This window comes from Macaca thibetana, chromosome 13 (genome assembly GCF_024542745.1).
Source record: "Macaca thibetana thibetana isolate TM-01 chromosome 13, ASM2454274v1, whole genome shotgun sequence".
NCBI lineage: Eukaryota > Metazoa > Chordata > Mammalia > Primates > Cercopithecidae > Macaca > Macaca thibetana.
Genome location: NC_065590.1, coordinates 81,800,598 through 81,813,962, shown reverse-complemented (window position 1 = coordinate 81,813,962; position 13,365 = coordinate 81,800,598). Strand labels below are relative to the sequence as shown.

The following is a 13,365-nucleotide window of genomic DNA, read 5'->3' as shown; positions in this document are numbered from 1 at the left end:
AATGTCCATTTACATTAAAGTCAAGATCCAAAGTCCCCACTTTGCATTTGGCTGGTAGGTTTCTTTTATGTTTGTATTTGACTGATACATTTCTGGTTTTGTTTTTTTTTTTTTTTTTGAGACGGAGTCTCACTCTGTCTCCCAGGCTGGAGTGCGATGGCACGATATTGGCTCACTGCAACCTCCGCCTCCTGGGTTCAGGTGATTCTCCTACCTCAGCCTCCCAAGTAGCTGGGATGACAGGCGCGTACCACCAGTTAATTTTCGTATTTTTAGTAGAGAAGGGGTTTCGCCATGTTGGCCAGGCTGGTCTTGGACTCCTGACCTCAAGTGATCTCCCTGCTTCAGCTTCTCAAAGTGCTGGGATTACAGATGTGAGTCACTGCGCCCAGCCCCAGTCATCTTTCTGAGGCTCAAACTGTCCTACCTTTGGCCAGTGGAAGCTCCTGTTGTAGGCTCTTGTGTTCTTTTGATATATCCATTAGACCTTATCAGCTTTCCTGCTTTCTAGCACAATAAAATGCTCTAGGTTTTATTATTATTTTCTTTTTTTTTTGAGACAGAGTATGACTCTGTCACCCAGGCTGGAGTACAGTGGTGCAATCTCAGCTCACTGCAACCTCCGCCTCCCGAGTTCAAGTGATTCTCCTGCCTCAGTCTCCTGAGTAGCTGGGATTACAGGCACGCGCCACCACGCCCGGCTAATTTTTGTATGTTTCGTAGAGAAGGGGTTTCACCATGTTGGCCAGGCCGGTCTCGAATTCCTGACCTTAGGCAATCCACCTACCTCGGTCTCGCAGTGTGCTGAGAATACAGGTGTGAGGCACTGTGCCCAGCCCTCTACTTTTGTTTGTTATATATCTTGTCCCAGACTTGGAATGAACCATCCTTCTAAGGATCCCTTGTTCCGTTTACTGGCAAAAAGTATTTAGGGACCACATTCAGGATGCTAGGGTGCCCACGGTTCTAGGCTCACTGATTCTAGGACTTCTCAGTGGAAAAAGGTAGAACATCTGTATATTTCAGAATGAAGAAAAATAAGTCCTCTCAGTGCTTTCAAGGTACCATTCCGTTTTCTTCTGCGTTACATTGCTTTTAACCCTTTTCCCATTTGTCCCGAGAATACTCACCAGCAGCACTTGCAGATACAGCATTTACCCTGAGATAACTTTACCATGAAATATCTTGCTTTTATTATTATTATCTCATCACTCTAGTATACTGACTTTGGAAAGAAAAGACATCATTCTAGTTATAGCATTCTGTTCTTAGTAGTGGAATTTCCATTTACAAAATACAGTAATTCTCGATTGCTGAAAATGCCAAAGCGTAGAAAGCATAGCATTCCTGTGCATGATGTTTATTATTATTACTATTATTATTACTATTTTTGAGATGGAGTCTCACTCTGTTGCCAGGCTAGAGTGCAGTGGTGCGATCTCGGCTCACTGCAATCTCCGCCTCCTGGGTTCAAGCAATTCTCCTGCCTCAGCCTCCCAAGTAGCTGGGACTACAGGCGCGCACCACCATGCTCAGCTAATTTTTTGTACTTTTAGTAGAGATGGGGTTTCACCACGTTGCCCAGGATGGTCTCGATCTCTTGACCTCATGATCCACCCACCTCGGCCTCCCACAGTGCTGGGATTACAGGTGTGAGCCACTGTGACTGGCTGATGTTAATTATTAACATCATTCTCGAATGGTTGGCTGAAGATTCATTTAATGAATCAACCTTTTTTCCGAAATACATGATTCTGATGACTCAGATGATTCTGATGTTAGTTCTGTTTAGAAATAACTCCAAAAACAGTCTGTATATTTTATTTTCACATTGAAAATCAGTCAGCTTTGCTTCAGCCTCAAAGAGTGTGTTTATGTAAAATTAAAGGCGCACTGGCAGCGAGCTGTACTTTTTTTCTAAACAGGAAAAGGGTTAATGAGAAATCAACAGTTCTTCTTATCTTTGTTTCCTTGTACGTAACATGTCTTTTCTTTAGGCAGAGTCTTGCTCTGTCGCCCAGGCTGGAGTGCCATGGTGCAATCATGGATCACTGCAGCCTTAACCTCCTGGGCTCAAGCGATCCTCCTGCCTCAGTCTCCAGAGTAGCTGGGGCTACAGGTGTGCACCCCCACACCTAATATTTATTTACTTATTTATTTTTGAGACAGAGTCTTGCTCTGTCGTCCAGGCTGGAGTACAGCGGCACGATCTCGGCTCACTGCAAGCTCCGCCTCCTGGGTTCACGCCATTCTCCTGCCCTCAGCCTCTTGGATAGCTAGGACTACAGGCGCCCGCCACCATGTCTGGCTAATTTTTTTGTATTTTTAGTAGAGACGGGTTTCACTGTGTTAGCCAGGATAGTCTCGATCTGCTGACTTCATGATTCGCCTGCTCTGCCTCCCAAAGTGCTGGGATTACAGGCATGAGCCACCACACCCAGCCCTAATTTTTAAATCTTTTGTAGAGACAGGGTCTCACTTTGTTGCCCAGGCTGGTCTTGAACTCCTGGGTTCAGGTATGTAATATGCCTTTTTTTTTTTTTTTTTCCCTCTAGCTGCTTTTTTTCTTTTTGAGACGGAGTCTCGCACTCTTGCCCAGGCTGGAGTGCAGTGGCGTGATCTTGGCTCACTGCAAGCTCTGCCTCCTGGGTTCACGCTATTCCCCTGCCTCAGCCTCCCGAGTAGCTGGGACTACAGGCGCCCGCCACCACGCCCGGCTAATTTTTTGTATTTTTAGTAGAGAAGGGGTTTCACCGTGTTAGCCAGGATGGTCTCGATCTTCTGATCTTGTGATCCGCCTGCCTCAGCCTCCCAAAGTGCTGGGATTACAGGTGTGAGCCACTGCGCCCGGCTCTAGCAGCTTTTTAAATGTTTTCTTCATCACTGATTTTCAGCAATTTGATTCTGATGTGCCTTGGTATAGTTTTCTCTTTGTTTATCCTGGCGTACAGTTTGTTGTGTTTATAGTATTTGTAGGTTTATAGTTTTCAATGAATTTGTAAAAATTTCTTTGAAAAGTTGGGAAAAATGTTTCTTAAATATTTTTTCTCCCTTTCATCCGTTAAGACTGCCTGATATTACCCCACAGGTTCCAGAGGCTCAGTTCCTTTTCAGTCATTTTCCTCTCTGTGCTCTACTCTGGGTAATTTGTACTGCCATGTCTTTAAGTTCAGTGTAAGTCCATCCATTGAATTTTTCATTTCAGACATTATCCCTTTCAGCTCTCTTGTAGGCCATTACAAGTATTTTAGCTTTTACTCTGATATGAGAAGCTACTGAGAGGTGATATATGATTTTATTTTATATTTTGAGATGGAGTCTCGCTGTGTTGCCCAGGCTAGAGTGCAGTGATGCAACCTCGGCTCATGGCAACCTCTGCCTCCTGGGTTCAAGTGATTCTCCTGCCTTAGCCTCCTGAGTAACTGGGATTACAGGCATGCACCACCATGCCCAGCCAATTTTTGTGGTTTTTAGTAGAGATAGGGTTTCGCCATGGTGGCCAGGATGGTCTTGAACTCCTGACTTCAAGTGATCCACCCACCTCGGCCTTCCAAAGTGCTGGGATTACAGATGTAAATCACAGAACCCGGCCCTGATATTATTTACATTTTAATAAGATCATTAGGCTGGGTGCAGTGGCTTATGCCTGTAATTCCAGCATGTTGGGAGGACAAGGTGGGAAGACCACTTCAGCTCAGGAGTTAGAAAGCAGCTTCGGCAACATAGCAAGACCCTCATTTCTAAAAAAATTAAAAGATATTTCCAAGGCTGGGCACGGTGGCTCACACCTGTAATCCCAGCACTTTGGGAAGCTGAGTTGGGTGGATCACTTGAGGTCAGGAGTTCAAGACCAGCCTGGTCAAAATGATGAAACACTGTCTCTACTAAAAATACAGAAAATTAGTGGTTGTGGATGCCTATAATCCCAGCTACTCGGGAGACTGAAGCCTGAGAATTGTTTGAACCCAGGAGGCTCAGGTTGCAGTGAGCTGAGATCATGCCCTTGCACTCTAGCCTGGGCAACAAGAGCAAAACTCCATCATTCATAAATAAATAAAAGATATTTCCTCTCTAGAAAGTAAACTGCTGGAGAACAGGGGAAGATGTAGTCAATTAGAAGACTACTGCAATCTTCCAGGCGAGAGACAAGAGTGGGCTAGGAAAACAGTGTTTAATAGAGGTCGTAAGAAATAGCAGAATCTTGAACAAATTTCCATGGTGTTTTTGCATACAGAAATGGTGTTGATCTCACAGTCAGGAAGTGGAGATGGATGTAAGGGAATGAGAGAAATCAAGGGTTCTGAATGAGCAATTGGGAAAATGGGACTGTCACGAACTGAGATGGGGAAGGCTAAGGGAGAAGTAGGTCTGGTGAGGGACGATAGAGAACTCAGTTTGGAACATGCTAATTATGAGATATGTATTAAATATCCAAGTGAAGGTACTGATTAGGAGGTAGATATATGAGGTAAGGGCTCAGGGAAAAGGTGTGGGCCAGAAAAATACATTTAGAAGTCAGCAATATCATCGGTGTTATAAAAAGTATGAGTCTGGCTATAATCGCCTACTAATAGTGAGTAAAGACAGAAAAGAGAAGTGGTCCCTGTCACACACTACCATTTGGGTTTCAAAGGAGTGTGGAAAAACTTGCAAAGGAGGCCAAGAAGAAATGAGAAAAACTAGGAGAGCGTGATATTTGGAGGCCACGTGCAACAAGCGTTTCAAGTAGAAAGGAGAGATCATCTATGCCAAACGCTACTGACAGATCAAGTAAGGGTAACTACTGAAAACTGACCACTGGATTCTGTGGTATAGAAGTCACCAGTGTCCTTGACATAAATAGTTTTGGCAAAGTAACAGGAGGTGAAAGTCTGACTGGGTGTGTTGGAAAGGAAATGGCAGAACAGAAATTGAAGTTTCCTTCTACAGATAACCCTTTGAAGAAGTTTTTCTGAAATGGGAAGGAGAGATATAGAGGGCACTTAGAAAGGGAACTGAGGCCGAGAAAGGATTTTTTTTTTTTTTTTTTTTTTTTGAGACAGAGTCTCACTGTGTCGCCTAGGCTGGATTGCAGTGGTGCCATCTCGGCTCACTACAACCTCTGCCTCCCAGCTTCAAGCAATTCTCCTGCCTCAGCCTCCCAAGTAGCTGGGACTACAGGTGTGTGCCACCATGCCCGGCTAATTTTTGTATTTTTAGTAGAGATGGGGTTTCGCCATATTGGCCAGGCTGGTCTCGTACTCCTGACCTCAGGTCATCCGCCCGCCTCAGTTTCCAAAGTGCTGGGATTACAGGCGTGAGCCACCAGGCCCGGCCTATAGGAGGGCTTCTATTCAGAAGCAGTATTGTTTGTCATATAATTAGAGATCTAGAACACAATGAAAAGCATTCTTAGTAGTCAGATAAGGAAGTTAAACGACCATGAATTTTCTGGTAATTTTGTTTGCAGTGTGGGGTGTAATGTTGTTTTACCCCCATTCAAAGTTGTATCTATTTTACCAGATTAAGAAAATTTAAACTCTTTCCTTTTTGGTAAAATATAAATATACATATATACATAAATATGCAACATATATATAACTCCCAACTAATAAACAAAGTTTGTTTTAGAAATTTGTTTTTCCAAAGCAGAGTCAATAGTTTACAATTCAGGTTTTTTCCTATAAAAACAAGAATTCCTAAACTGTCAAATGTCAATTCAATCCATAAAAGGAGATGATGCCTAAACAGCCAATCGTTCTAACAGCATTACTGATGGAAACTGGCACCTGAAACAATGGACGGAGCCCTACTAGGTATCCAGTGATGAAGACACCACCGTAAACAAAACCCAGACATGGCTGCTGCTCCGATGGTGCTAACACCACTCTAGTAGGAAAAGAAACGACCACACCAATCTCAGAGGACACAATACAATTTTATCCAATCAGGGAGATCAGCAAAAGCAAAGGTCAGTACAACGACCACAGAGCTAAAATGAGGAGTGACAATAAGATGGACATTCCGTAAGGCACCCTGATCAGCACATTCCCTCAAGGCATCCCCTAGCTCTAAGCCAATGCTAATGATGACCACAGCTGAGGGCAGAGAGTCTTGAAGGGGATTGGTAGAGTCTAAAGCAGCCTTTCTAAAAATATGTTTTCCCTGACTACCTCCTTTAGAACTCCCAGGCTTCTACTCAATCAATCTGGGAACGCAGCCTGGGAATCTGCATTTAGAACAAGTCTGCAGGTGTGCTAGCTGCATTCCAGTGTGAGAACTGCTCTCCAAGAGATGGTGATAATACCTTGTGATGTCAGCAGAATTTCTAGTGGTAGCAGGCCGTAGTCAGGAGGCACATCTATAGGGACAGGGAGCAAGGGGACAGGACTGAAATTGGGGAAGCGGGGATGAAGGGTGAGCAATAGCTGGATGAGGTCAGAGGCAGGACAAGGCCCTGACCTCGTCCTGAGGCTGGGTGTAGAGGAGCAGCCTGGAGCCAATGGTAACAATTATGTACCAAGCAGGAGGCAGTGGAATACAGCAATTGAGAGCATGGGCTTTGATTTTTAATCCACTTGGACAATAACTTCTCTATGCTTAGTCCCGTCATCTGTAAAATATTAATAATATAAACTCTACTTCATAAAATATTTATTTTGTAGACTGTTGGGAAGATTGAATAAAATAATGTCAAAAAGCATCTGGCATATATGTTGTCATAGTCATTATCAACAAGGTACCTGTGACCTATCAAGATACTCTTATGTATCTTCTCTTGTTTATTCTCAGAACAATCTTACAAGAAAGGGGTTATGGTAACCCTCATGATTTTACATCTCCAGCCCTGACCTCTCCCTTGAGCTCCAGAATCATGTACTTGATGGTCTATTCAACACCTCCCCTTGGCTGCCCAATGGGCATCTCAAACCTAACATGCTCAAAATAGAACTCTTGACTGTCTCCACTCCACCTCCTCACCTGCTCTTCCCCAGACTGACCAACTTAAATAAACGGCATCGCTATACCCAGCCATCAGGCCAAAACCAGAGGGGTCTTTTAAATTTCTCTCTTTTCCTTGAACACACATCCAATCCACTGCAAGTCCTGTGGCTCTATTTTCTCATCACCTCTACTGCCACCGTGACTTCTCATGAGCAACTTCTTACGAGGTCTTGCTTAGACTGCTCCAACCGCCTCTTGACTGTGCTCTCTTCTGCTCATATACTCTACAGTTGAGTCTCCACACTGCAATGAGTGGCCTTGTCAGTTTTGGGGTGAGGAAAATGTTCTAAAACTGTTTTCAGTAGTGGCTGCAAAACTCTGTGCATACACTAAAAACCACCGAATTGTACATCTTGAATGGATGAATTGTATGGTCTATGAGTTATATCTCAGTAAATCTGTTTAAAAAATAAATCAAGGGTCCTAACTAATAATTCTGAAACTGCTACACGTGCTGCTGGCACGGAACAAGTAAGTCAATGGATGGTAGATGATGGGAGCCAGGTGTCTCACCCCTGGAGAGGGAAGTTACAGACAACCAAGGTGGGGACAGCTAGAGGAAACCCAGCGGTACTGGATTCGAGTCAGATACTTCAGCATAACTCACATATAGCTTAATGCAGATACAGATGGATACAGAAATAATACAGGCATGTGCATATACGCATACTGATTTCTTTTATTTTTTCCTTCTTTTTTTTTTTTTAAATTGAGATGGAGTCTCGCTGTGTCACTCAGGCTGGACTGGAGTGCAGTGGCGTGATCTAGGCTCACTGCAATCTCTGCCTCCTCAGTTAAAACGACTCTCGTGCCTCAGCCTCCTGAGTAGCTGGGGCTACAGGTGCTCACCACCATGCCCAGCTAATTTTTTAATATTTTTAGTAGAGATGGGGTTTCGCCCTGTTGGCCAGGCTGGTCTTGAACTCCTGACTTCATGTGATCTGCTTGCCTTGGCCTCCCAAAGTGTTGGGATTACAGGCATGAGCCACCGTGCCCAGCCTATACACACTGATTTTTTTTTCTTTTTCTTTGAGACGGAGTTTTGCTCTTGTTGCCCAGGTTGGAGTGCAATGGCGTGATCTCGGCTCATTGCAACCTCTGCCTCCCAGGTTCAAGCAATTCTCCTGCCTCAGCCTCTGGAGTGGCTAGGATTACAGGTATGCGCCACCACCCCAGCTAATTTTATATTTTTAGTAGAGACGGGGTTTCTCCATGTTGGTCAGGCTGGTCTTGAACTCCCGACCTCAGGTGACATCCACCTCGGTCTCCCAAAGTGCTGGGATTACAGGCGTGAGCCACCATGCCCGGCCTATACATATTGATTTCTCATACCATTCTATAATAAAGGAGCCAGGGCTCCCTAGAAAAATGTCTCATTCTAGGGCTGGGGCAGGGAATACAAGATGAGCCTGGAGCATGTTGTAACGCCACAACCTAAGTAAGTGCTTAAAAAACAAAAGGTGGCATGTCAAAGGGACGCAGGTCCCAACCAGAAAGAGCTCCCACTAGTCAGAGTTGGAACAATTTGAGCAACAAAATAAATAATGTATTAAACAGTGTTGGGTTATAACCCAAAGCATAAAATAAACATCCATGAGTCCACACTGATATAAATAAATGATTAAATCAACAAATGAGAGATATACAGAGGGTGTAGATACTTCCCTCTCCAGGCGAGTAGATCTTAACTCCTCACCCTTGCCCTTGAGTATGAACCATGCTTAGGGACTTCCAAAGAATAGAGTAGGAAAAGAGTGGAGAAACCTTGTCAATGCTGCTTTGGCCAGGAGACCAAGGTTCCCATCAGCAGCGAGAACTCATGCTCACAGCAGGTTCTCTATGATGCAGGGAGAAGGGCACTCGCCTCTGTGGTGTTCTTCCCCCAAATCCATAAACACAGTCTAATCTTGAGAAAACCATGAAGGACATTCTGCAAAATATCTGAGCAGTACTCCTCAAAACTTCCAAGATCATGAAAAACAAGGACAAGACTAAGAAACTCACAGAACAGAAGGGGCCAGGGAGACAGGACAACTAAATGAGATGTGGCATCCCGGAACAGAGAAAGGGCATGACTCGATGAACTAGTGAAACAGGAATAAAGTCTGGAACTTTATGTACGGGTGTTGATTTCTTAGTTATGACAAGTGCACCAAGGCAATATATGATAGCAATAGAAGAAACAGGGCCGGGCACGGTGGCTCATGCCTGTAATCCCAGCACTTTGGGAGACCAAGGTGGGGGGATTACCTGAGGTCAGGAGTTCGAGACCATCCTGGCTAACACAGTGAAACCCCGTCTCTACTAAAAATATAAAAAAATTACCCGGGCATGGTGGTGGGCACCTGTAGTCCCAGCTACTAGAGAGGCTGAGGCAGGAGAATGGTGTGAATCCAGGAGGCGGGGCTTGCAGTGAGCCAAGATCAAGCCACTGCACTCTAGCCTGGGTGAGAGTGAGACTCTGTCTCGGAAAAAAAGAAAGAAAGAAAGAAAGAAAAAAAAAAAAACAGAGGAAGGGGTATGTATGTATATGGGAACTTACTGTACTACTTTTGCAACTTTTCTTTAAGCCTAAAACTATTCTACAGTATATCTTATTAAAAATGCTTTTTAAAAATCAAATCCCATCTCCCCTGCGTGGTCTGGCCCCTTGCTGCCTCTCCCGCTGGTTTTCTACACTCGTCTCTCTGCTCATTGCGCTTCGGCCCATGCTGACCTTTCTGCTGTTTCAGAAAACACCCAGTGCCTTCCCACCATGGGACCTTTATCCTCCCCATTCCCTCTGTCTGGAACGATCTTCCCTCAGATGCTGGCATGGCTTTCTTTCCTCCTCACATCATTCAGATTCCTGATCAAAGTCATCTCTCCAGAGGGTCCTTCCCTGATCATCCCATCTAAACCCTGAAACTCTCTGCCCCATTCACTCTCTCTTTTTCTGCACAGCATTTACCACTATTCTTTATTATATTATAAAACAATATTTTTCTGTCTTCTTTGCTAGAACGGCAGCTACATAAAAGCACGGACCTATTTTTACACGGCTAAATCACCAGGCACCTCCTAAAATAGTGCCTTGCACATATCAGATGCTCACCAAATGTTTGCTGAACTAATGAATTAGCCTAAAGATGAAGTAATTTGTTACTTCTAAAGAAGTACTTAAGGCCAGGTGTGGTGACTCACGCCTGTAATCCCAGCACTTTGGGAGGCTGAGAAGTAGACCACCTGAGGTCAGGAGTTCGAGACCAGCCTGGTCAACATATAGTGAAACCCTGTCTCTACTAAAAAATACAAAAATTAGCTGGGCGTGGTGGCACTTGCCTGTAATCCCAGCTACTTGGGAAGCTGAGGCAGAGAATCGCTTGAACCCAGGAGGCAGAGCTTGCAGTGAACCGAGATTGTGTCACTGTACTCCAGCCTGGGCAACAGAGCCAGACAACCAACGTCTTAAACAAACAAACAAACAAAAAGAAAGAAGTACTTAAGTGTGAAGTACTTAAGTGTAAGTGTTGACAATTCCATCAACAGGTAAGTGACAAAGCTTGACCCTGAACCCAGGCCTAGGTGACTTCAGGGCTCATACTCTCTCAGCCACGCCACACTTAAAGCGAAATGGAGTTGACAGCAGCAAAGGACAGGAGTAACATCAGGTGCCGTGGCAGAGAAGGCGGGGGAGCTCCTGCCGCGAGTCACTCAGCCAGGCGAGTGCTGCGCTGAGGTGGCTGTCAGTGCAAGAGCACAGTTACAGTGTGTTTGTGACTAGGGAGCTGATCCGCATTTGGGAAATACACAATTTGGGGCAGAAGTTTAGACTGAATTTCTGTTCTTGAATTGACAGGCAGAGTTCAGTGAGGTTTTCTTATGGCACCTCAATTTTTATATATATAATGTAAGTGAAAATACAGAATTTGGGGAATATTACAAAGAGTTGTTATAATGGATTTTAAGATAATTTTTTTCCCAACACTGTCGTTTCTCCTCAAACAATGAGAGTAATTCTGGCAACCACTGTTTCAAAGTGTTAGATATTTAAGGGAGTCATCTCTGAAGGTTAAAAGCACCGAAGAGTTCCGTCAAAGCAATCTTTAATGTACTGGTTGAGTGTTGGTAGGACAATTATTTCTAATATTATCTTCCTTGATGGAGGTAGTCCTTCTCTCAATTACTAATTACCAGCTGCTCTCTGAATAAGTATATTATACTCTTTTACTTTCATGGGAACTCAAACACTAAGTCACATTAATCTTCCCAATAATCAAGTCCTTGGGCAAGCTGAAGTGAGAAAATAGAAATTCATCTCCATATTTGTTATTCTAAATTTCAAAGGGGCCAAATTTGTACCTCTGACTACTGCTACTATACTACTAATAAAGAAGATGTAAAGGCCTACTAAATTGTTGTAATCTTTCTTTTCTCTTTGTTTTGAGACAGAGTCTCATTCAGTCACCTAGGCTGGAGTGCAGTGATGTGATCATAGCTCACTGCAGCTTCAAACTCCTGGGCTCAAGCAATCCTTGCATCTCAGCCTCCTGAGTAGCTGGGACTACAGGCGGGTAGCATCAGGCCCAGAGAGTTAAAGAAAAAAATTTTTTGTGAAGATGGGGTCTTGCTGTGTTGCCCATACTGGTCTCGAACTCCTAGCCTCAAGTGATCCTCCCACCCTGACCTCCCAAAGTGCTGGGATTAGAGGTGTGAGCCACTAGCGCCCAGCCTTGTAATCATATTTCATTATCTATGTTGAGTACGGTAATGGATCACAACATGTTGACTTATAAAGTACCTTTTATCAGCTCTTAAATTCTGAGTAATAAAAAAAAATTGTATATAGAGCTGCATCTCTTCTTTTTAGCATCCTTATTCTAAATCCAAGACAAGGTGAAATGTTTATTGTTCTTAAAGGGCCCGATAGTAAATATTTTAGGCTTTGTAGGCCATAAGGTTTCTGTTGCAGCTACTCAGTCTGCCATGGTAGGGAAAGCAGCTATAGCCGATATATAAACAAGTATGTTCCAATAAAACTTTATTTACAAAACAAGTATACACCCGGTATACATAAGGGCAGGAGTTGGCACAAGCTGTAGTTTGCCATCCCCTGCCCTTGTGTATACCATGTGGTGGCTTGGAAGTGTTCTGAGGCCAGTTATATACCTGTGCGCCATGCCAATATCTGAGAAGAGGTCAGGAGTCTTTGTCTTATATTCTTGAATTTAGGTGGATGTTAGGAACTAAAGTGGCTTACAACCACATCCATAAGTCTGCTTTGATTCCAAAGTGGCTCTCAAACCCTTCTATGCCTTAGATAAGTTTTAGGTAGCCTAGGGATTCATTGCGATGAAGGTGAGAAACTAAGGAAGATAGCTGCACCCTTCCAAGTCGTCACAACAGGAAGAAGCTCCCAGGAAAAGCAACTCTGGAATTAACATACTTTTCTTCCTGGCAAACCTTCTAGCCCAGGATCAACTCCAGGGTGCTCCTAATCTAACAGGACCATTCCAGGCTGCAATACGCTATTCTGGACTGTCCATGTTGGAACAGTGGCCACAAGGATTTCAGGTGCTCCTCCACTGGGTCTAAGTTTGAAGATAGTATGTAAGTCAACAAAACGACCGAGGGCCAAAGTGCAAGGACAGCAGTCCAAAGGGAACCACAGCAAGAAACTGGCCTTTGGAGTCTGACAAGAGGTCAACACGAGGTTATAAAGGCAAGTTTAAGAAATAAGCCAGGAGCAACAAGTTAAATCAGGGTCAAGTGTAAAACAAAGAGGCTGCTAGACATGAACACTAGAAATCTGTTTTGGAACAATGCTCTTGCCTTCCTCATGAAAGCACTTTTTGTGTGTTCTTGGTCAATGACAGGGTCCCTAATATGTGGTTATTTTAGAAAACAGATATAAACTCTAAAGGGTTTACCTATAAGGTCAGAAAATAGTTTAATGACTTATCCTACAAGGATAAGCTATAAATGCATCAAGTTCAATGTAGTTGCAGTTGGAATTTTGATTGGGAGGCAAAACTGAATTGTATGACACAGAGTGGCCAAATAGTAAATATTTAGTTGTACCGAGTTTTCAATACATTTAGTGAGTATCTATGTGCCAGATACTACATCAGTACTGGAACTACAGTGATAAACAAATGTAGCTCCATCCTTGTGAAGCCCGATCTTGAGAGGAATACGGAAATACTGATATTAATCAATTATTTATAAGGGTAGGGAATGTTATAAAAGGATGTTTGGGGAGATCATAAATAGAAGATTTGACCTAGTCCAGGAGATCAGAAAAGTCCTCCCTCAGAAAGTGACATCAAAGTTGAAACTTGGGTGACAAACAGGGTTGGCTAAGTGAAGATGTTGGATGAAGAGGGTCCCAGGCAGAGGGAA

The 13,365-nt window shown here is 43.7% G+C and overlaps 1 protein-coding gene across 19 annotated transcripts in view; it reads right to left on the bottom strand.

The window, feature by feature from the left end:
• The window catches only part of DTNB (dystrobrevin beta), a 303,400-nt gene that overhangs the window by 79,580 nt on the left and 210,455 nt on the right, over positions 1-13,365 (bottom strand). The gene's annotated exons all lie outside the window — the stretch shown is intronic.